The sequence below is a fragment of the Eucalyptus grandis genome, chromosome 1, assembly GCF_016545825.1.
Source record: "Eucalyptus grandis isolate ANBG69807.140 chromosome 1, ASM1654582v1, whole genome shotgun sequence".
NCBI classification, from domain to species: Eukaryota; Viridiplantae; Streptophyta; class Magnoliopsida; order Myrtales; family Myrtaceae; genus Eucalyptus; species Eucalyptus grandis.
This window is the reverse complement of record NC_052612.1, coordinates 30,058,617-30,080,572: the sequence shown is the minus strand read 5'-3', so window position 1 is coordinate 30,080,572 and position 21,956 is coordinate 30,058,617. Positions and strand designations below refer to the sequence as shown.

Sequence of the window (21,956 nt, the reverse complement as noted above, 5' to 3'; positions counted from 1 at the left end):
AATCTGAGCTTGATCGGTATCTTGAAGCTGAAAGTGAAGATATCCTTAATATTGATCTTTTGATGTGGTGGAAGAGTACTGGGTCAAAGTATAAAATCGTATCTTTGATGGCTCGAGATGTTTTGTCTATTCCCGTGACTACCGTTGCTTTAGAGTCGGCTTTTAGTACATCGGGACATGTACTTGATGGATTTCGAAATTCTTTGACTCCTAAAGTGATGGAAGGTTTAATTTGTACTCAAGATTGGTTGAGAGCTATTCGTGTGCCAATTAATGTTGAAGAGTGCATCGAGAATGCGGAACAATTTGAGGCGGGTAAGTTATATATATTTCTTTGTATATTGTAATTCATTCGCATAACTATCTATTAAGTGCATGCCTTACTAATCTCTCTTTTTTTCCTTTTTCTTTTTTATAGATTTGGATTGTCTTACCAAGGACATTATCATTGGAAAATAAACTTCATTTTGTCGAAACTCCAATTTTGTGGTAAGTAAATAGACTTTATTAAATCCTAGAGATGGATTCTTGTTGATTTTTCTTTATATTGAATTTTAGGTTTTTGTCAGAGATTTTGTACCACGTGGAACGCAAGGCCGAAGAAGGAGAAGAAGATCGAGTACATGAAGGACAAGGTTGATATGTGATCAGCCAAAAATTGTACTACAACTAGTTAATTGGCTAAATTGCTAGCTTGTATATTACTGGAATATGAAAAACTCGATATATCTTGTGGGATATGGGGATGCGAGATGGTCAAATTATATACTTGGTTATTTTTTTCAAGGGGGGTCCAAATTTTATACATGTTGCCAATGAGTTTGGTCGAAGGATGTGCTTGGTCCGACCTTTTTTGTTTCAACATATAACTCATCTAGACTTGCTTCTCTAAGGTTAATTTTTATGCAAAACAGGTTTCAATATAAACAGGGTCAACCCTGTTCCCGGACCGGAAAAACAAGGTGGGCCGGGAACAAGGTCCAATACAAACAGGGTAGGGAACAGGGTCCAAAAAAGGAGAACCAGTTATAACGGGGAAGGGAACAGGGTCTAGGTCTAGACCCTACCCACCCTGGACCCGCTCACCCCTTAATTGCTGACCACCTTTGTAAAAAAGATAGAATAAAAGAGAGTGAGAGAGAGAGAAAGAATAAAGTTGGGATTGAAAGGAGCGTGAGCCCGTAGATGACTCTTGATAACATATCAAGATAGAAATTGTTATATATTTCCATTAAGGTAAGGTGGGTATCTTTATACCTAAGAGTACATTATGAAAGACTTGACTTGCAAGGAAAGAAATACATAACATAAGAACTTTCCAACTTTCAAAAATAGGATTCCAAAACCTACAACCCTATATTTGGTTGATAAAAACTTTCCAACTTCTAAAAATAGGGTTCCAAAACCAATAACCTTATATTTGGTAGATATGCCTTAACCCTAATGGTATCATTAAGACTAAACACGACATCAACAGGATACTCTTATTCAGTTGACATCATCTTTTAAAAAATCCTGCCTTCCCTGCACGGTACTACAGTCTGTTCATCTGAATTACGTCCATATATGAACTCCCTAACATTCATTGGGCCAACCTGCAATACCAAATGCCCATCAGTTAACCATCATCGACACGGCTCTTCCGTAAGAAAAGCTAGATTAAGACTTCAGCAATACGTGCCAATTCTCAGAATCGCTTGAAGCTTCCATGCTTGCAAGCTTCTCAGGCATAATGTTTGCCAGCACTGCCTCTTGTCGCCAACCCACGTTTGCAAGTTCAGTCACCATGCTCAACTTATCAAAATTCATGTTTGCCCCACTGGTTATTGCAACGACATTTTCTCCCTTGAGACCATAGTACTTGCAGTATGCTTCGGCTCCGGCAAGCGCCAGAGCACCCGCAGGTTCCAGAATGTTCCTTTTCTCCTCAAACATGTCCTGCAATATAATATCCAGAACTTAATCAATTCAACTGCCACGCGACAATCACTGTTCTCAGCAAAAGAAAATCTTAAACACTGTGACAACAATTATAAGATACAACCTACGAGCATCAGCCAGGGTATAACTTTGGTAAAGATGATTTCAAAAGGCATAAGCAACGTGTTACTTCCAATCCTCTCCAGAGTGGAAAAAAGGGATTGGACCCAGATCAAGTAAAGCCACTGGCTAGAATCTGTCTTCAGAGACCTCGTGCAGACAAAAGGGAAAATTTTTGACATTATAGCATGCAAGACGAGCTTCCTAGGCCAAAGATTTCTTCCATGACCGTCCCCTCCAAAGAACATTACTACATGTTTGGCAGCATGATCATCGCAAGATAACGCTATTCCCATAATGAGTGATACCAATCCCGGCTTATCAAGAGTATGATAACCGGAATCACCAGAACTCGCAGTATGCATATGCACTTATATCCAATCTCTAAATAGCCTCAAGTAAACTGACTATTGAACCCTTGAAAGATGTCTTTGTAACTTTCAAGGTTGATCCTTCAAGGTGCACTTATAAGAGCGATGACTAGTCAAAACTATAATGTAATATATTTCACCAAAGATTTCGACAAATACGATAGCATGTAACCTGTAAATCATATAAGTTTTTCTTTAAATCACCTTTATTGAGGCACATATTGCACCACGGCTCACAAGAATTATGCCATCTACCAACTCTTTGCACAGACGGAAAGTTTCTTCACCAACCACTTTAACCGCTACGCCATCAGCGAAACCTCCAACCTGGTCCAACATTATTCTCTGGCCATGATGAAGAGACAATGCCATAGCATTCGCATCAGCAGGCTGAACCCCAATAATCTTTACCTGCAAATAAATAATCACATGAAAAGAAATTCACGGCTGCATTTGAAAAGTAAATCTACTAAATCTCTCCAAACACGTTTTCTCGGGCTGTTTAGGGAAGAGTATAACGCATAGTTACTTCACAAATTAAAAGCCACGAGAAGATTAAACTGAAGCTGTTTTCTTAGAAAGCAGACGACGGAAAGGCAAGCGTGTCCATGATTATTTAAAAAAAAAAAAAAACCATAATCCCAACAAGTTTAGACTGGTTGAGAACATGACAAAGAAATATTTTAGGAGAAAATGACACCACAAGTGTCATAACTTTCGTACATCGCTTATTTGAGTTCTATAAATTCTTTTCTTCAATCAAGTGCTATAATTTTTTTTTCCGATCACATGATTGTTATATAACTTTTCTATCGATCACTTTCAATACTATAACTTTTTGATAAAGTTCACCAAAAAAGTGTTATACCACATCAGGCTTCTGGCAATTGGATTAATGTTTATAAAAAAATAACACTTAATCGATTGAAAGTTATAGCATTAGAGTAAATGTTTTTTAGGAGTTAAGGCAGTTAAGTAGTCAAAAGAAAATTATGGTATTCCTGTGAGTATCATACGGAAATTATGACACATGTAATGTCCTTATCCCCTTCTCTTAAGAGAGCAAATAAAAAAGGAAAGCAAGTGCTTGTGTTGAAAAACCATCATATGCTCATACCTATAGCAAAGAGAAGGGGTTACGGAAAAAGAACCATCTCAGGCAAGGACACACCAAGAAGAGGAAACTTGGTACCTCTCAAGAAGACTTTCGGATAATATCAGCGATGTTCTTCATTGTGCTTATGAGATCCTTAATAATAGCTTTTTCAACAGGACATACAACGGTTTCATTCAGGGAGGAAACAACTATTAAAGCCACTCAATTTATACTGGAATAACCAGCAAAAACAAAAAGTACTGGATCAAGTCGGTCTTAATGTTACTGCAGTGATAACCGCTGGATCAGAGTTTCCTTACTTTATTGTCAGAAAAAATAAATTTGGCCGAAAGCGTCCAGGAGATTTTCATTCCCTATGGAACCACATAACAATATTGAGTAAAAATATCTCACTCTGCTTGTCAAAATAATGATAGGACACTTACTACAAAGAACTCCTCGGCATTTCGTTGCAAAATCTCTCCTCCATCGTGAGTGATTGTATGCTTGTTTTTCATATTTGGCATTTATCCTTGGAGAAAATGACACAAGTCCCTAAACTTTGGTCCAATATATAACGTCATCCTGAGATTTTTAATTTGTACAAACCTAATCCTTGAATTATTCATAAATAATAAATTTAGCTCTTAACTTTCAATTTGTTCAATCTAATATCTTGTCTTTCCATAATGAAGTCAAATTAGTCCTTCGTACTATTCACAAATTTTCATAATTACATTATTACCTAGATTATAAAATATCTTTTACTTTCATTCCATTTCCTAAATCAATAAAAAAAAATGCTATTTTTTTATTACCATTTTGGTCTTTATAAATATTAACGCATATTTTTTCTTTACAAGTATTATTTAAGTATATAGATTAGCTTATGATCACTATAATAGTAATAATATAACCTCATTTACAGTTACATGGGATTCATAATTCTTTTATTTTAAAAGTAAGTATTTGCATAAGAATATTTAATAACGATGTTAATGTATTTATTGATTTTCCACACTAAAATTAATCTAAATCTTATTCTTAATTTTTACATAGATAAAATTTTCAATTTCTTGTTTTTTGTGTTTTCATAATTAAATTTAGTTAAATATTTAGATTAGTGTAAATATAAAAACTTTTGATGTTTTTATGAAATGTTGAGGGATTAAATTGAACATATTGAAAGACTAAGAACTAGATTAAATATTCATGAATAGTTCAAGGACCAAATTAAACGAATTAAAAGCTCATGGATAACATTGCACGTCTAGTAAAAGTTTAGGGACTATTGATGCAATCTTCCCTTACCTTTGTGATGCAATAACAATTCTATAGCTGCAACTCAAATCCACACTACGGTTCCTGAAGAGATCCCTATATGATATTTTCACCAACAAATTATTATTTATTCAAATGAACCAAGCTACTTCTAGGCAATTATCCTCTTTATCTATAGAACCACTCTCTTTTCGATTTATTTATTCCTGACTCAGTTTATAGTATAACCTTTCCCATGTACCGCATCTGCTAGTGTTGATATTTGCGGAAGTGTGTGTTTGATGTGTGTGCAAGGGAGTATGTTGTGTGTGAACTACCAAGAGAGCAAAAGAACTAAGGAACAATGTGGGCAAGAAATGATTGGGCAAAGTAATAATAAGAATATGTAAAAGAAAGAGGCAGTAAAGAAGCACAAGGGAACAAAAAAAAACTTTTTTATTATTTATTGTAGTACAAAGGGAAGGAGAGGAGCTTACCTTTTTGGTCTGCCCCCAAAATGGACGACCACAAAGCTTTTTATAGACCTACACCAACTTTACCAAGGAAAATCTTCTGCTCTTGTAAGAGATTTTTCACTTTCCTTCTTCTCCTAGACACTTCTACACTTTTGCTTTCTACACTTTTCATTGTTGCCCATGCTAGATTTTCTCTTTTCTCTTTTTTTTTTTTTTTTTAAGACTTTTCTTGACTTCACTAGCTAAAGTCTATCTTGAAGTTTCTAAAAATTGGATCAACAATTCAACAGCTAGATAATTAAATTTCCTCCCTGGCTTCTATGCTCATCAGCATAACAAGAATCTTTTTATGAGAGACCAGCAACTGTCATTAAGGTGAAGACATCATGAATGACATGAAAGAGCACCAAAGGTGACTCTTGGAGAGCAAACGACCAACCTCTGGAGAAACCCTCTTAATATAAGCGGCAATACCAGCTATGAGGCCACCACCCCCCACAGGAACAAAAATGGCATGCAATGGACCTTGCATATGACGCACAATTTCCATGCCGATCGTGCCCTGCCCCATGATGACATCCGGGTGATCAAAGGGAGGTATAAATGTTCGCTCCTCCTCGTCGCCCCACTTCTTGGCATACGCTTGAGCCTCGTCATAGGAATTGCCCGCAAGAACCACCGTGCCACCAAGCCTCTCAACAGAGCGCCACTGTGATATAAGAATACCACATGTGAAGGAAACACCCGCCAACAAACAAAACTAGACAAACTAAATGACGCAAACTGAAACCTTGATCTCTGGCGTTGTGACTGGCATTGCAATTACAGCACTGCAATTTAGTTCTTGGCAGCAAAGGCGACCCCCTGGGCATGATTCCCTGCTGATGAGCAGATAACCCCTTTTTCCAACTGTTCCCTAGTAAGCTTTGCCATCATGTTATAGGCGCCGCGGAGTTTGAAAGAGAAAACCTGCCAGAAGGAGAACAATTAATCCGGCATACTTCTCGGCTAACCACAATCCTGAATTAGACTCACCATTCAAACACATTTTCCATATGCAAGAAAAAAGCCAATATTATTATAATATTGATGAATTAGAATTAGATTAAGCTCAGGAAGCTCGTCAAAGATTCTACAATAATTGCTTCCCCTACTAGATCTTCATGGAACTCATTCAATTTCTCGACTCCGAAGTACACTTGAAGTAGGTTACGTACTTCTTCCTCAAGCACTAAAACCTCAAAGCCGGACTCAGAACAATACACAGGAACACAAAGTTACAGAAACACTATATACACTTCATAGGTAATTACAGTCGACGAAGTATCCAGTGAAATGTCCTCAAAATAATCAGCCAGCTTGCTTTCACTCCACCAAAGTTTTCAAACAATCAAGAAACGGGAAGCTCTGCTATTCAGAAGGAAGAAAACAGTGAACTTTCAAACACAAAAGTAGCATTCAAAAGTACCGAAAACCACTAGACGTGCATTAAAATCACCCCAGAGCACCACTTCAAAAATCAGTTTCCAGACAGCAAAAGAGTAGGGGTGTGCAAAATACCCGGGATCCGCCCGGACCGCCCGGAACCGGACCGGAACCGCCCGGAACCAGCGGGTCTTGAGGGAACTGGTGGGTACCGGTCCGGTTCCTGGTTCCATGGGCGGATCCGCCCACCCACCCACCCGGACCGGACCGGAACCTTTTTAATATTAAAAAAAAAAAAAAATTACTAAAAGAAACCCTACATCTCATCTCACTCTCTAGGGAACCTTTACCTTTGGTCAAAGAAAATTTAACCATCTATGGTTTGCAAGTAGGAAATGGGAGAATGTTGCATTCCATTTGTTCGCGTTTTTTTTTTTTATCTACGAGATACATTTATAATTACAACAAATGAATCTTTGTTCCATGTACTTAAATTTGATTTTTCTTTTTTTAGCTTGCTTTGATGTCACGTAATTACTTTATGTTGAAAACCAAAAAATTTGCGTCAAAATCGGTTCCATGGATCCACCCGGAACCGGACCATGACGTCCGGTCCGGTTCCCAGTGGATCCACGCAACAAATGGGTGGATTTCGGAACCGGTCCTTAGCGGGCGGTTCCCGGTTCTAGGTCGGGAACCGCCCGCCCGGACCATGCACACCCCTACAAAAGAGGGTCAGTTCCTCTCGGTAAAGTACTAAAATCCGAAGTAAGAGCGCCAACCCAAAGTACTCACAGGCTGCAAATCCTCTCTCTTGAGCCACACATTCACTCCCCACCTCTCGGAGAGCTTCGTGGCGAGCTGCAACGGAGTCTCCTTCGCGACGTCGTATACCTTGGACGACAAAATGTTAGTCAGATGGCTCATGGCATTGATGATGCTGTCTCCGGCCCCCTCGGCAGCCGAGCGATCGTGAACCGCCCCGAGGTAGCCTGGTGGGTACTGGAGGGAGCTGGCGGAGACCCTGGGCAGGGGCTGCTGTGACGAAGGCGGCGCAGACGTGGACGCTTGTGACGGGTTTCCACAGGGAGCAAGCAATGGAGACCTCTCGGCCGTTTGCTTGGAGAGGGTCGCTCTCACGAGCGGCCTCCGGCGTTGGCCCATGGATGAGGCCGAGAGGGTGTGGGCCACGGCGACGCAGGCCCGCCGCGAGCGGAGGAGGAGAGGCTGCGGCGGCGCCAATTGGAGAGCCTCCATTTGAGAGAGAGAGGGTGGCGGGGTTGGTTGCTCTGCAAAACACGGTGGCTGTGGCGGAGGGAGGGAGGGAAAAGGGGGCTTATAACGATGGTGGTGGCCTAAATTATTAGTTTTGGTCAATCCCATATTATTAATGTATGCTAGTAAACGTAATTTTTTAAACTCCTCGTCCGCAATGTAAATGTCAAAAATAGGCAACATGTGCATTGATACCCATTTCCTATTAATTTAAGCTTCGATAAATAGTACTTTATCTAACATGATATCAAATAATGTATCAAGAGATCAAACCCTGGGCGCCTCAAAAAGACGCCAATGGGTCTACTAAATATGGTAGTTCGATGATTATGAAATGACCAATATTATAAAATGACCATAATTCGTCATTTCCAAACATTTCAGCACACATCAAACTTCCTAATGATGCGGAATATCACCAAACAACTCCCAATAATTGCATTAAGTTTCGAAAAGGGCAGAGATTATTTTTTACTACTACTTCTTGACCTTGACCCAACTAAAGATCCTCTTTAGTTAAAGGAAAGAAAGGAAAATTGGGTGACTTAATTGAAAAGATCACCGGCCCAAGAAGACCGACTCCAATCAAGTGAATCCACCCTTGAATCCATGTAAATCAAAAATATTTTGCTTCTTTTGCCAGTACACCTCAATCTACCTCTTTCGCTTTCGGTTAACATAAGAGAAATGTAATATTTATTCAAACCGGTTATTAAGCGACCCATCAGACTTTAAGTGGCCTTTTAGACAAACGGGCCGTGACCAAGAATCGATAATAATCTGACACGTTGCTCCATGAACTAATTTGTCAACCAGTCTTCCCAAGCACAAGCCAATCCCTAAAGGTCCTCATCGAAAATGGTCAAAGAACTCAGCGGACACTGTCCTTTGTATTGGACCACGAAAAGCAGAGTCCTTTGCTATTGAAGTGGACGTAGGCCGGGTAAAAGTCTATATATTAGGGCAGAGAGAATCGTGTTCATGTAAAAGATTGTTAATGTTCGGTAGGCTGGGTAATAATATGCCTTACCAACATAGGAACAAGACTGATTGATAATTTTCAGCATTTTAAAGAAAGGTTTTCACGCATTAGACCTTGGAACGTGTCTCGCTTTGTTTTTAAAGAAAGACTTCGATTGTTGGTGCTCTAAATCAATGGGGCATGGCCAAAAAGGTCACGGATTTCCCAAGTCAAGACAAATGCATACATTAACTCTTCAGAAGTGGACGCAGTCGCTATCGTTTGTTAATTTGTCGCTACTGTTATGGTCTCACGTGAAGTGGGTTCTTTTGTTATTAATTAAAAATGTGCCCCGACGTGGCCCCAAAGATTAATGTTGATTTATTGTTTTCTGCTTTTGTTTCGTCCCACGTTGATACGAAGAAGGGTCTTTTCACTTGCGGTAACAGAGTGAACGCCAACATTGCTGTTCACTCACTTTGGCAATAGGATTACAAGTACAGTTAGTTTGGAATATATGCTTTCGACCTTGGATCAGTCTCTTGAGGTATTCTCTCCTACGATCTTGCGGCTTGGACTTCCAATGGATCAAGTCTCGTGGAAAGGATCCGAACTCGAAACATCTTTTAGCAATTGTTGCGACCTCCCTTTTCGGCATGGGCACATGCAGCTAAGCTCTCCCAAGCCCACTATTTTGCAACTAATAATCCAAATTTTTAATTTGCAAGTCAATTTCATAATAGAAGTCTCTATTAATCGATTTGAGATGGATTAATTAGGAATCCAAACAAAATATTGAGATAAATATTTTACTCATACGCAACCAGAGAAACTAAAATTAAAAATTTGATTAGATTAGTTAATCAATTAATTTCCTTCCGATATCTAACCATGTTTGGATTCTAAGATTTGTTTTTTATTTTCATGCATTAAAAAAATACTAAGAAAAATATTTTAGATCATTCCCTCATTTAATAATTTTTTAATAGAAAAATACTCATAATCAATTTTAGGCATTTCCCAGAAAAAAAAATTTTTTTTTTTTGGATTTTTAATTATAAAATCTTAAAATTATGATATAAATATAATAAACAGATTCGAGTCTGGCCCGGCCGACCCAGGTCTCACGCACGCCCCCTCTTCCTTTTATTTTAAACATTTTTCCATCTCTCCCTCTCTTTTGTCTTTTTCTTGGCCTTTCTCAATTTCTATCTCCTATCCCCTCTATCTCTGTCTACAAGCTGCAGACCTGATGAGAACAACACTTGCTTTTCTAAATTTTTATTCTTCTTTTTTTTTTTTTTTTTACATTTCTTTTCTCTCTTGTCTCTTTCTTTCTTCTCTCTCTTTTGTCTATTCCTACTCTCCCCTAAGCACACGCAATAATAGCAGAAGGTGTGCTGGAATAGCAAAAGAGAAAAGACCCATTGTATTCTCTTCTCTCTTTTTATTTTTATTCTTTTTTTCTTACTCTTTCTTCTCCTAGCGTCCCCTTCTTCCCCACGGACCGAAAATGCTGCTGGTTCAAGCACCTAAGGGCCTGTTTTGCTAAACAATGATGGTTTCTATTCTTTTGTTCCGGGAATAGGTTTTAAACAGAAATGCGTTTAGTAAAATTTTTGTTCTCGGAAATAAATTTCTATTTTTTTGTTTTCGAAAATAGATTTGAAACATAATTAAAAAAAAAATTGATTTTTTGTTCCCAAAACAATTCTAGAATCAAGTCAATCTTCTTCTTTTTTTCCTTTTTCCTCTTATTTCTTCTTGTTGTTCTTCCCTCTCCCTTGTTCTTCAAGTGCTGCCACCACCGTCATTGCCATCTGCCACCGCCATTGCCCGTCGCCGCCAGTCGCTAGTGAGCTTGCCGGAGGCTCACTAGGCCAAGGCGAGGCCTAGTGAGCTCGCTGGTGGCCAGGCGGGCCTCACCTAGGCCTCCCCGAGCCATCGACGACGAGCCTCGCCTGGCTGGGCAAGGCTCAACCCAACCATAGCTAGGTGAGGCCGAGCTCGCCGGGGCACCACAAGGTTGGCATTACCCGACCAAGGCGAGGCCAACCTCGCGATGGCCCGGTGAGGTCAAGCCCCTGGCGGCTAGGCAAGCTTGGCCTCACCAGATATGGGCAAGGCCACTCGCCCAGCCAAAGCTCCGCTGACGAAGCATGGCCTCGTTAAGGGCCGGCGACGCTCCAATGAGGTCACTGGCCCTCACTTGGCCGGTCGCCAATCATCCAAAGGCCAGCGATCGGCCATTTTGAAGAAGAAGAAGAATGGGAGAAAGAAAGGAAAAATAATAATAAAAGTATTTAAAAAAATCAATTTGAAGTATGAATTGAATTTTTTCTATATATAGAATACATATTTAATTTTGTATTTTAATTTATTATTTAGTATTTATATTTATAGTTTATTATTTTAATAAAAAATTGATTAGTTAATATTTTTATTATTTAGTATAAATATAATTAATCAATAGAATTTCTATGATTCGATAGAATTTTAGAATGGAATATAATTCTAAATTCGAATTCTTTTGAAATTGAAAATATAATATGATTTCTTCACTCATAATAAGACAATTATATTGGTGAGTGGTCCATGAGAATTCAATATCAAATTTACACTAATCTAAAAAGGTAATTAAAAATAATTGAAATAGAAATTTTATGCAGTTACCAAACGCATTTCTATTCTTTTTCTATTCCAAAATCAGAAATTTTAGACAGTTATCAAATGTTTTCTTTTGTTCAAAAATTGTTCCCGGGAACATAATAGTTACCAAATGCGCCCTAAAAGATCCAAAGTTCAGTAAAAAATATTCAGCAACCATATGAATCGTGCTCAGCCATTAAGCGGCTGCCATTCATGGTCGTGACCACCACCGCCCTTCCTCTTTGCCAGCCAAGAACAGGTTGTCTAGGAACATTGCGCATGCTCGAAGAACATCAAAACAAGAATACGCCAAGCAAAGGATAGCAATGGGGACTCATCTAGATTCTTTCAACAATGGACAAGCACCTGCGATGGACGGAGAGCTAAGAATCAACTGCACGGATCTCACCCGATCATTTCGTCGAACACGCTGAGGGCATTGGCTAAAAGGAAGCTCTAGCCTCGCTCGACAAATGAACTAAGATCCCAAAAAAAAAGACCAGCAAAACCCTACTTCACCGTGGGGATGATTTATTTAAGGCTGACGTAAATCAGTGAGTTTCGGCCGCCGGAAGAAACAAACACGCTCCTAACTTAGTCCTTTCATCAAACATGTGGCATGCATCATATAAAGGGCGACACCCGCAATCATCCGAGCTTGAGTCCAAGCCGAGATCCACAACAATCAACACGCTAGGTTACGGGACTAGAGTACACATGCAAATAAGACCAGAAACTCGCACCCACCGGACAACAGCGGTCTGGTCCGACAAGCCTGACAGGGCATGGGAAGCAACATTAAAATAGGGCATGAAAACAGGGTTAACAGAACAGGGGGTCGGCAGAGGGTCCCTACCCAGCTCACAGCATCGAACGGCGGATGAGCTCAATAGATTGGGCTACGTTCGTCCGCCTCGCCTGCCCGCAAGCTTGGAGAATGAAGTACTTTTAGTCTCGCAACAAGACATAATAGTGAGTCAATGCTTCTCCAAAGTTAAGTCTCTTTGTGAAGAAATTTCAACGCTAGATCCTCAAAATGCTATCTACCAGACAATAATTAAAAAAATTATCATCCACTAGTTGCGGTTGGAGCATAACAATATTATTACAGCCACCTGTGAATGAGTAAGAGATCAAACTCTTACTAAGTTGGAGAATATGCTAGCCAACTAAAGAGGCATTAATCATTGGGGTTTGTTCTGGTGACCACCCTTCCCATAGGAGAAAGGGGAGGTGGGAGGTTCAAATCCCTATCTTCTCAAGGGGTTGGGTTGGGTGGGAACGATTAGTTTGAGGTATGGGTTTCAACTTCTACATCTTGCAAAGAGATAGAGCAAAAGTTTAAGAGTGAATTGAGATTTTTAATAGGACAAAAAAAAAAGACAAACAAACAAACCAAAAGGCATTAAATAGACAATCATCTCAGGGCAATCAAGGAGGTCATCCTATTGCATGCACCTTAAGATAGAGTCACAAATTCGATTGATACGAGTTCATTTTTTGTCTCCCGGTCATCCCATTGACTCTGAATATCTCAATCACTTCCTTGATAGCTGGGGCTTGACTATGAGTTAGGAATTGATTTTTTATGGGCTTTAGAACTATAGAAATATGTTGTGTACTTTCTATACACCTAGATATCTAGGTATTTTTTGCTTAGATAAGTACAAAAGCAAGATATTTGAGTGTATAAGAAGAAGACCGATATTATTTCTACTACATTAGGTGATATTTTTAGGGCTTTTTCCTAGAATGAAAGAACAAAAAAATGATTCATGAAGGTTTCATTAATGAATTACTTCTCCTTCTCAATGGTATGCTTTCAATAATGAAGATTTAATTCTAGGCTATGTTTCATGAAGGATCCAACGGAGTTTTCTAAGTATACTATCAAGGAAGATGGACAAAATTGAAATCAATCGTTATGATTCAACCAAAGGGTGTATAGTTTATAGATGCCACAACGAGGATTCAAATGATTATGTTGTTTTTTCAACTTTAGCATTCCCTTCATGGGGATGCAATTTGAGGTTCAACATTTTAAGAAACTTATTCGCTTCCAATAAATAGAGTCGGAATTAAGTTGAGGAACAACAACTATGAAAATAGGAAGGGTTTTCCCATGTTAATAAAATCTATGCACAAATCTCCTTGAGGAGATTGAGATGCTTGATTGCAAGTTGATCTCTGTGCCCATGGATAAAAATATAAAGCTATGTGCAATTGAAGGAAGATAGGTGTTACACTTCCAAGAACATGGTGTTCGATGAAGCATCGTCATAGTGGTCATCACAAGCCGTTGTGCTACTAGATCCAAAAGAAATTGAAGAGGTACAAGAAGAATGGAATAAGGTAATGTATCCAATAATGCCTAGCCAATCGAGGAAGTCGTTATAGGAGCAAACTTGAAGAAAAAGTCAAAGCACAACCACCAAAAATATCAAAGAGTTCATCACAAACAAGTGTACATCTTAAAGAGCTTTGACCAAGTCAGTGGACCAACCTAAAAAGCAAGCACCTCAACAAGGCAAAAGAAACGAAATCCTATAAATGCAAATGATGCTTTGATCGAAGATGTTGGAGTAATGAAGCCATATACATATGAGGAGGCCTCACAAATCCTAGATATGCAATTGCGCTTTGATTGAAGATGTTGGAGCAACAAAACCATTTATGTACAAGGAGGCCTCACAAGGGGCAAAATGGAAGAAGAGATCCAAGCTTTGAAGCAAAAGGAGACGTGCAATTTGGCGCCAAGGCCTAAACAGGCATGCTCAATATTTTGCAACTAGATCTACAAACTTAAAACATGACCAGATGGGTAAAAAAAAAAAAAAGAGATAAGAGGAACATTAGTTGCTTGAGGATTCTCTCATAAGTTTGGGCTAGATTATGACGAAATCTTTAGTCTAGTGGCAAAGGTTACTAGAGTTTCAGTCTTACTAGCATTAGCCGTAAGCAAGTCATGGAAGTTATGGTTGATGGATATGAAGAATGCATTTCTAAATGGATAGTTAGATTGAGACATATACATAGAACAACTAGATGTTTTTAAGAGCAAAATTTGTTCGAGTTATGTCTACAAATTGAAGAAATCACTTTATGGTTTGAAACAAGCACTAAAAGCATGGTACTGGAAGATCGCATAATTTTTTGTGCAAAGTGGCTACTCAATCAAACCAATAGAGTCAAGTCTATTTGAGAAGGAAGAAGGCAAAAGGCGGGAGGCTTGCAATTGTACTAATCTATGTGGATTATCTTTTCATCACTAAAAATAATGGAGATTAGATGAGCCAACCTCTTTGTACAATTTCAAATGAAGGAGCTTGGAAAACTAAAACACTTCCTAGGATTAGGGGTTGACCGAACTAATTGAAGGATTATTCGTGTTAACAAAAGTATGAACAAATTTCTCATGTCATCTCCCTCTCGTAGGTAGAGCTTCTCTCTCTCGTATGTAGAGCTTCATCCATCTGCATCCATGGGAGTGTGCAATTCCAAACCCTAAAACCCACTCAAAATCGGTGTATCCTACCCATCGCATCTCTCGAATGTAGCGTTTACACTCTTCCTTTCCATGGGTGCTCGGCATCCAAACCCTAGATCCCCTCAGAATCCACATCCTCCTCTCCAAATGGAGTTCTTTTGTGAAGCCATCTCAGATAATCTCTAAGAACCCCGACCCAACCTTTCCTTGCCCACAATAATGCCAGAGCTCCCTACAATCGACCCCTTCCCAAACCCACAAAGCCAATACGAAGTAGATTCATAGAAAGCCTTCAACCCCATCTGATGCTTACAGCAGTTTTCACCACTCTCTACAAGTGATTTTGTAATAGCTGCCTGAATGGAGCACAAGGAGGAGAACCAGCTGCGTCTTGCTGCCATGTGTAAGAGTTTAGGCCACCTATGGTTAGAAGATGATGTGATAGAAGTACAGAAGGAAATCCCATCCAACAAACATATATAATGCAATCTTACTCTTTTCGATAAGCTATATTCAAAACCCAACGTGAATTTTCAAGCATTTTGCAACACAATGAAGAAGGCATGGAAATCAAAAGCAATGGAGTGTTCCCAGAAAGAACCGAGATTTTTCCCACTTGTATTCGAGTCCGAAGAGGAAAATGAGAGAATGTTGAAATCAGGGCCATGGTCCTTTGCTAGTAATTTGTTAGCGCTAAAACAATGTGAACCAAATATTCTGGAACATTGCTATGATTTTTCTAGATTATGATTTTTGGGTTCATATTGTTGGTTTACCTCCGGGATGGATTATAGAAGGAGTCTACTCCATGTTGCTAGCAAAGTGGGTGTAGTCAGGGAAACACAACTGGAATCCAGAGGCAATGGCCCCTATAAAACAGGCAAAGTAAAAGTGGAGCTCGAGTTTTCAACTCCTCTAAAAATAAGGGCATTAGTCAAGATTGTGAACAAGAACTTATTGGTGGAATTTAAATATGAACGCCTCCCTCATTTCTGTTATTCATGTGGCAGAATTGGTCACTATGCCTCGTATTGTGAGGAGATACCGTATGAACAAACAACTTGGGCAGCAAATAAGGTAGGGAAATATGGCCCTTGGCTCAAAGCAGAAGTGCGTGATCGTAGCCCACATTGGGAAGCCTTTTATGGAAAGGTTGTTCCTAATCATAAGAAGGAAGAGTATGTACCCGAAACTCCCTTGTCGCTAGCCAACATGAAAATCGTTGCAAGGGTAGAAGCTTAAACAAATGCTAATCCAACTTAGAGCAAAAAACAAGTAGAAAGCCCTTCTTTAAAGGAGGTAAGAGATGGAAGGGAAAAAATTCCAGCAACTAAAGAGTGGAGTGGAAAACAGATAATGTATGAGGGCTCGAAGGATATAGGAGATGCTGGTAAGAAAACGATGAAGTACTAAAAAGCAAAAAAAAATATAAAATAGTAGAAATTTCAAGCTCTTTTATCCTTGATGAGATGGAGTTACTAGAGACCCATGTTTAGTTGGTAAAATAGGGGAAGGATTGGGCTTTGGTGGCTAGCCCTAATAAGCCACCAAAGACAATATGAAGATCCTAAGCTGGAACTGTTAGGGGCTAGGCAATCCCCTGACGTTCTAGGAGATTAGAGCCTTAGTGGCTCTAGAATGGCCTAACTTGGTTTCTTGATGGAGACCAAAAACAAGGAGACGATGTTGGATAATGTGAGAAGACGACTTAAGTTCCAAAACATGTTTTTAGAACAGCCAACAGGAATCGTAGGGGGCTTGGCACTTATGTGGAATGAGGATGTGGAAGTTAAAATAAATTTGAGTTCAAGGAGTATATGGATTTGGCATGTAAGGATCCTACTAGTGGATCTCTAATGAAAATCACACTCATACATGCTTCGACAAATTTCCAAGAGAGAGTTATGTTATGGCAAAAGGTTCGTGATATTCATTCCAACAATCAACTTCCATGGCTATGTATGAGAGATTTTAATGAAATTCTATATAGTTGGGAAAAGGTTGGGAAAAGGGAGGCTGATCAACACAGGATAGCTGCCTTTTGAGACCTTATTGACTGCTCCTTGATGGATATAGACAGCAAAGGTTGTGCTTTTACTTGGGTCAACAATAGAGAATGTGAAGCCCTTGTGAAAAAGAGATTGGACAAAGCCTTATGTACAATGGATTGGAGACTTACTTTCCCAAATGCTGAAGTTTTCGCTCTCCCTGCGGTAGGTTCAGACTATAGCCCACTTTTGCTTTCTTTACATCCTGTTTGTGAGAGAAGAAGGAAGGAGTTCAAGTTCGAAACTTTTTTGCTGGGGGAAAAAGAGTATGGGGACATCATCAAAAGATGTTGGGGAGGCGATCAACACTACTACACAACCTTATCTCGGAAAATTCAGGATGTCACGAAGGAATTGGCTTCATGGATTGGAGCAAAAGAAAGTTCTCTAATGCCTCAAACCAAATTAGAAATCTCAAACAGCAACTAAGTGAGATCACAAATGGTGATTCAGAATCTTCCAACAAAGTGGATAGTCAAGAAATTAAAGAGAATATTGAACGGCTCTAGCGACAGGAAGAGATGTATTGGGGTATGAGGTCTCGAGTTAATTGGTTTCAATGGGGTAACAAAAATACAATATATTTCCATGCTACGACGGTTTAACAAAGTCAGCAAAACAGAATTACAGTGTTGAGACTAAATGAAGACAACTAGTGCAGGGACCACAAGATCTTGAAACAACACATAAAGGATTACTATTGTTCTCTATATGAATCGGATTGTCCAAGAGAATTTCAACCCATTTTGGATATATGCCTAAACCTAGTCACTATGGAAATGAATGAAAGCCTATTGGCCCATATCTTAATGGAAAAAGTAAAAGAAGCAGTCTTCCAGCTAGGCTCCCTGAAAGCTCCAGGCTCGAATGGACTCAACGGACAATTTTATCAACATTACTGGAAAGATATCAAGATGGATGTGCTACATCTGGTTCGGAACTTCTTTGAATCGAGTAAACTTGACCCCCTCCTCAACAAGACTCACATATCTCTCATCTCAAAAGTGAAAAACCCAAAAAGCATACGTCAATTTAAACCAATCAGTCTATGCAACTTCAGATATAAAATCATCTCCAAAGTGTTAGCAAACAAATTGAAACCATGGCTCTCTGAGGTTATAGCCACTGAACAAAGCGCCTTTTTTAAAAGATGGCAAATCCAAGATAATACTTATTGTTCAGGTGTTGCACCAGTTGAGGATCAAAGAAAGAAAAAAGAAGTTCCAAGCAATCCTAAAACTGGATATGCAGAAGGCTTATGATAGGGTTGAATGGAACTTTTTAAAAATGAGTATATTAAGATGGGGTTTAGCGAAAGATGGATTGAGCTAATAATGCAATGTGTCTCCACTGTTCTTTTAGTATCAAAGTAAATGGAGATTATACAACATACTTTACACCCTCGCGAGGGATAAGACAAGGAGATCCATTGTCCCATTACCTTTTCATATTGATGGCTAATGTTCTTTCCTAGATGATGCACAAAGCGATAGAAGATGGGATTATCAAAGGTATAAAACTTAACATGTATTGTCCCACGTTATCTCATCTGTTATTTCCTGATGACGCAATATTTTTTATGGATTGGACAGTTAGAGAATACCAAAACTTGGCAAATGTCCTGCACGAGTATTGCTATGCAACAAGCCAAGCGATTAATCTAAATAAATTAGGAGTGATTTTTAGCAAGGGCTGCCCGTTGAGCTTGAAGAGGAATTTGGCACAAGAGTTATGAGTGCCAATTATTGACAAAACATGAAAATACCAAGGAATACCATCTGATTGGGGACAAACAAAAAAGGAGATGTTTGCATGGATTCTTGCTAGAGTGAACATGAAGCTTGAAGGCTGGAAAGAAAAGTTATTATCTAAAGCTGGCAAAGAAATATTGATTAAAGCCGTTGTACAGGCTCTTCCTCAGTATGCCATATCCATTTTCAAAATCCCCATCTCAATCTGTAAAGCCACCGAACAAAGAATTGCCACTTTCTGGTGGAAACAAAATGACTCCAAAAGAGGTATGTACTGGAAGAAATGGGAGGTCTTGAAATCCAAATAAGACAAAGGGAGTCTCAGCTTCAAAGATTTAATTAATTTCAATAAGGCCATGTTAGGCAAACAAACTTGGAGACTCTCACAATCACCATCAGCTCTATGGAGCCATATTCTAAAAGGAATTTACTATCCAAATGGAGACTTATGGAAGGCAAAAATAGGGCAATATCCATCTTGGGGCTGGTGAAGCATCCTACTAGAAAGGGACACTATAAAACCGAAGGTAAGGTGGATGGTGGGAGACAGGAAAAGCATCAACATAGAGCAAGATAAATGGCTTCCAAAGGGAGTGATAGGAGGACCGGCGAACAAGGATGATCCTGTGAGGGTAGCTGATTTGTTGAACAATGAAAGGAGGTTATGGGATGAGCTCAAACTCCGCGATCTTTTTGACGACCAAGTAGTCAATGAAATCTTATCAATTCCCATTAGCGTTCACCCACAGGAAGATAGGCAGATCTGGATGAGGAATAAGTCAGGCACCTACACAGTCAAAAGTGGCTACAATAGGGTCTGTTCATCGGTCAACAACCAAGACTCAAACAAAGCAACAACTTCCTATCAGCCGCCGAGAACTCTGTGGACTAGATTATGGGATCTAGTTCCCACCCCCTCCCCCAAAGTAAGATTTTTCCTATGGAGTATATGCCAAAATGCAATTCCAATAAAGGAAAAATCTTTACAAAAGAAGAATCTTACCCGATCCCCTATGCCCCCTATGCTTTCGGCAACTTGAAACAATAGAACATATTTTCTTCATTTGCAAAAGGACTCGGCAAATATGGGTAGACCCGCGCCTTAATCTCTACAACAAGACTACCTCGATTACTCGGATGGACAAATGGTTTGCTGACTTCTTTGAAGAAAATATTGACTCACCCACAGCATATTTGGTGGCTAGCATAATATGGTTAATTTGGAAGCTTCGGAATGACTATGTCTTGATTCGACCCCCCCCCCCCAAGGTTGATTTCATAGTAGATATAGCCCAAGCACAAGTTCGAGCCTTCACGAGATGGTGCTCGAGCATTGAAAAGTAGAGAACCAGAAAGCGAAACTCGCCTGATCGCTGGAGAGCACTAGACAGCAGCAACCTCAAGCTCAACATGGATTGCTCTTGGGCAAAGGGAGAGACAACAAGCTCAGCGGCTGGGATTTTACATGACTCGCAAGGGATTGCAATCGATGGCTTTACGGATGAGATCCAAGCTACTTCTCCTTTGCATGTCGAAGCCCTAGCATTGCTGCACAGGCTGCACTTCCTAAAACAGAGAACTGAAAGTCCCATGGGAAAAGTACACTTAAGGGGTAGAAATCTAGAAGTGCAGAGTTACAATCTTACTCTAGTGGAGGCTATATTGGGTCGAACTGAAGCCCCATGGGTTGTGAGTAGTTTACTAGATGAAAGCAAAGGTATTTTACAACATTTAACCTTCGTGAAATTATCCTATTGCCCAAGAGAAGCCAATCAAGCCACCGACTAGGTAGCAAGAGCTCATCGCCTCAAAACTCTCTTTCCAAATTGGTTATCTGCACCACCCCAACCTCTTTGGAGTATTTCATGTTCTGAATCCAATCTATCATCTACTTGTAATCCTTGCTTTATGAATAAATGAATGAACTATTTCAGACTAGGAATGTGCAACTGAACCGGGTATACCCGGTTCCCGAACTAGCCCACCTAGAAAATAAGGTCAAGAACCGGTTCCCAAAATTCGGAACCGGTTTAAAGCAGTCCGGGAACAAGATCCGAGTGATTACCCACTCGAAAACCCGTTCCTGGACCGGTTTTGGAACGGGTTCCTAAACCGATTTTGTAAGTAGAGGTCCAAAACCCTTTTTTTCCCCTGATTTCTATTCTTACTCCCACAATAACACGACGTTTTTCATCTTGGCTCTTTCAAACACGCACGGCACTTCTCCTTTGTCATTCCTCTTCCTCACTTGCTTCCCTCTCTCACCGGCTCCCTCTCGCACCGTCCAATGGACAGACGGTGTTCATCACCACCAAATTCTTGTGTATCACATGAATTGGCTCGCCTAATTTCTCTTTTGTAAGAGGAGTTATGCTTGCATAAATGAGTAGCTTCATGTAGTAGTTGTGGGAATAAGACTAATATTAGATCCATGTTTGTTGTTAATTCTTTGCCTTATGATTTTATTTATCATAATTAACCTTGTGGAATTTTTAATTTTTCATTTAGTCAAAAAGTTAATGTATTTATTTATTACAAGTACTTATGTTTCAATACAAATTATGAGGATTACGTTATTTTCTTGCGTATTAATATAAAATTCGAAGTCGTATAAGAAATCGAGAGATTGCAAAATAGGTTCCAGTAGAAACAAGATTGACCCTAGAACCAGATCGGAAAAATAGGATGGGTCGAGTATAGGGTTCAATATAAACAGGGTCGGATATAGGGTTCAGAAAAGAGAAACCGATTATAACATGGTCGAGTATAGGGTCCAAGTTTAGACCCTACCCACTCTGGACCCGATCACCCCTATTTCAAACCCAAAAAAAAAACAAAAGTATGCACAAGATCTCTTATTGAAGTTTGAGATGTTTGATTGCAAGATCTCTAGGCCCATGGATGAAAATAACAAAGCTATGTGTTGTTGGATGAAGAGAAATAGAATATTCAACTATGTGCAGGCAAATGATAGGAAGCCTAATCTACCTAACTATTTCGCCTTTGTTGTGGGAGTAGTAAGTTGGTTCAAGAAGAAACCACAAAAGCTTCACTTGGATCTAGTTAGATGCATATTGTGTAGTTGACTATGATGGTAACCATGACACGATGCTGAAA

At 39.4% G+C, this 21,956-nt stretch overlaps 1 long non-coding RNA gene and 1 pseudogene across 1 annotated transcript; one reads left to right on the top strand and one right to left on the bottom strand.

The window, feature by feature from the left end:
• The first annotated feature begins 263 nt into the window (after window positions 1-263).
• Window positions 264-700, top strand: LOC104438768. Its single transcript, XR_724694.3, has 3 exons — window positions 264-315; window positions 419-489; window positions 559-700. It is a non-coding gene; the product is annotated as an uncharacterized LOC104438768 (long non-coding RNA).
• Window positions 701-1,312: 612 nt separating this feature from the next.
• Window positions 1,313-7,925, bottom strand: LOC104456081 (annotated as a pseudogene).
• Between the last annotated feature and the right edge of the window lie 14,031 nt (window positions 7,926-21,956).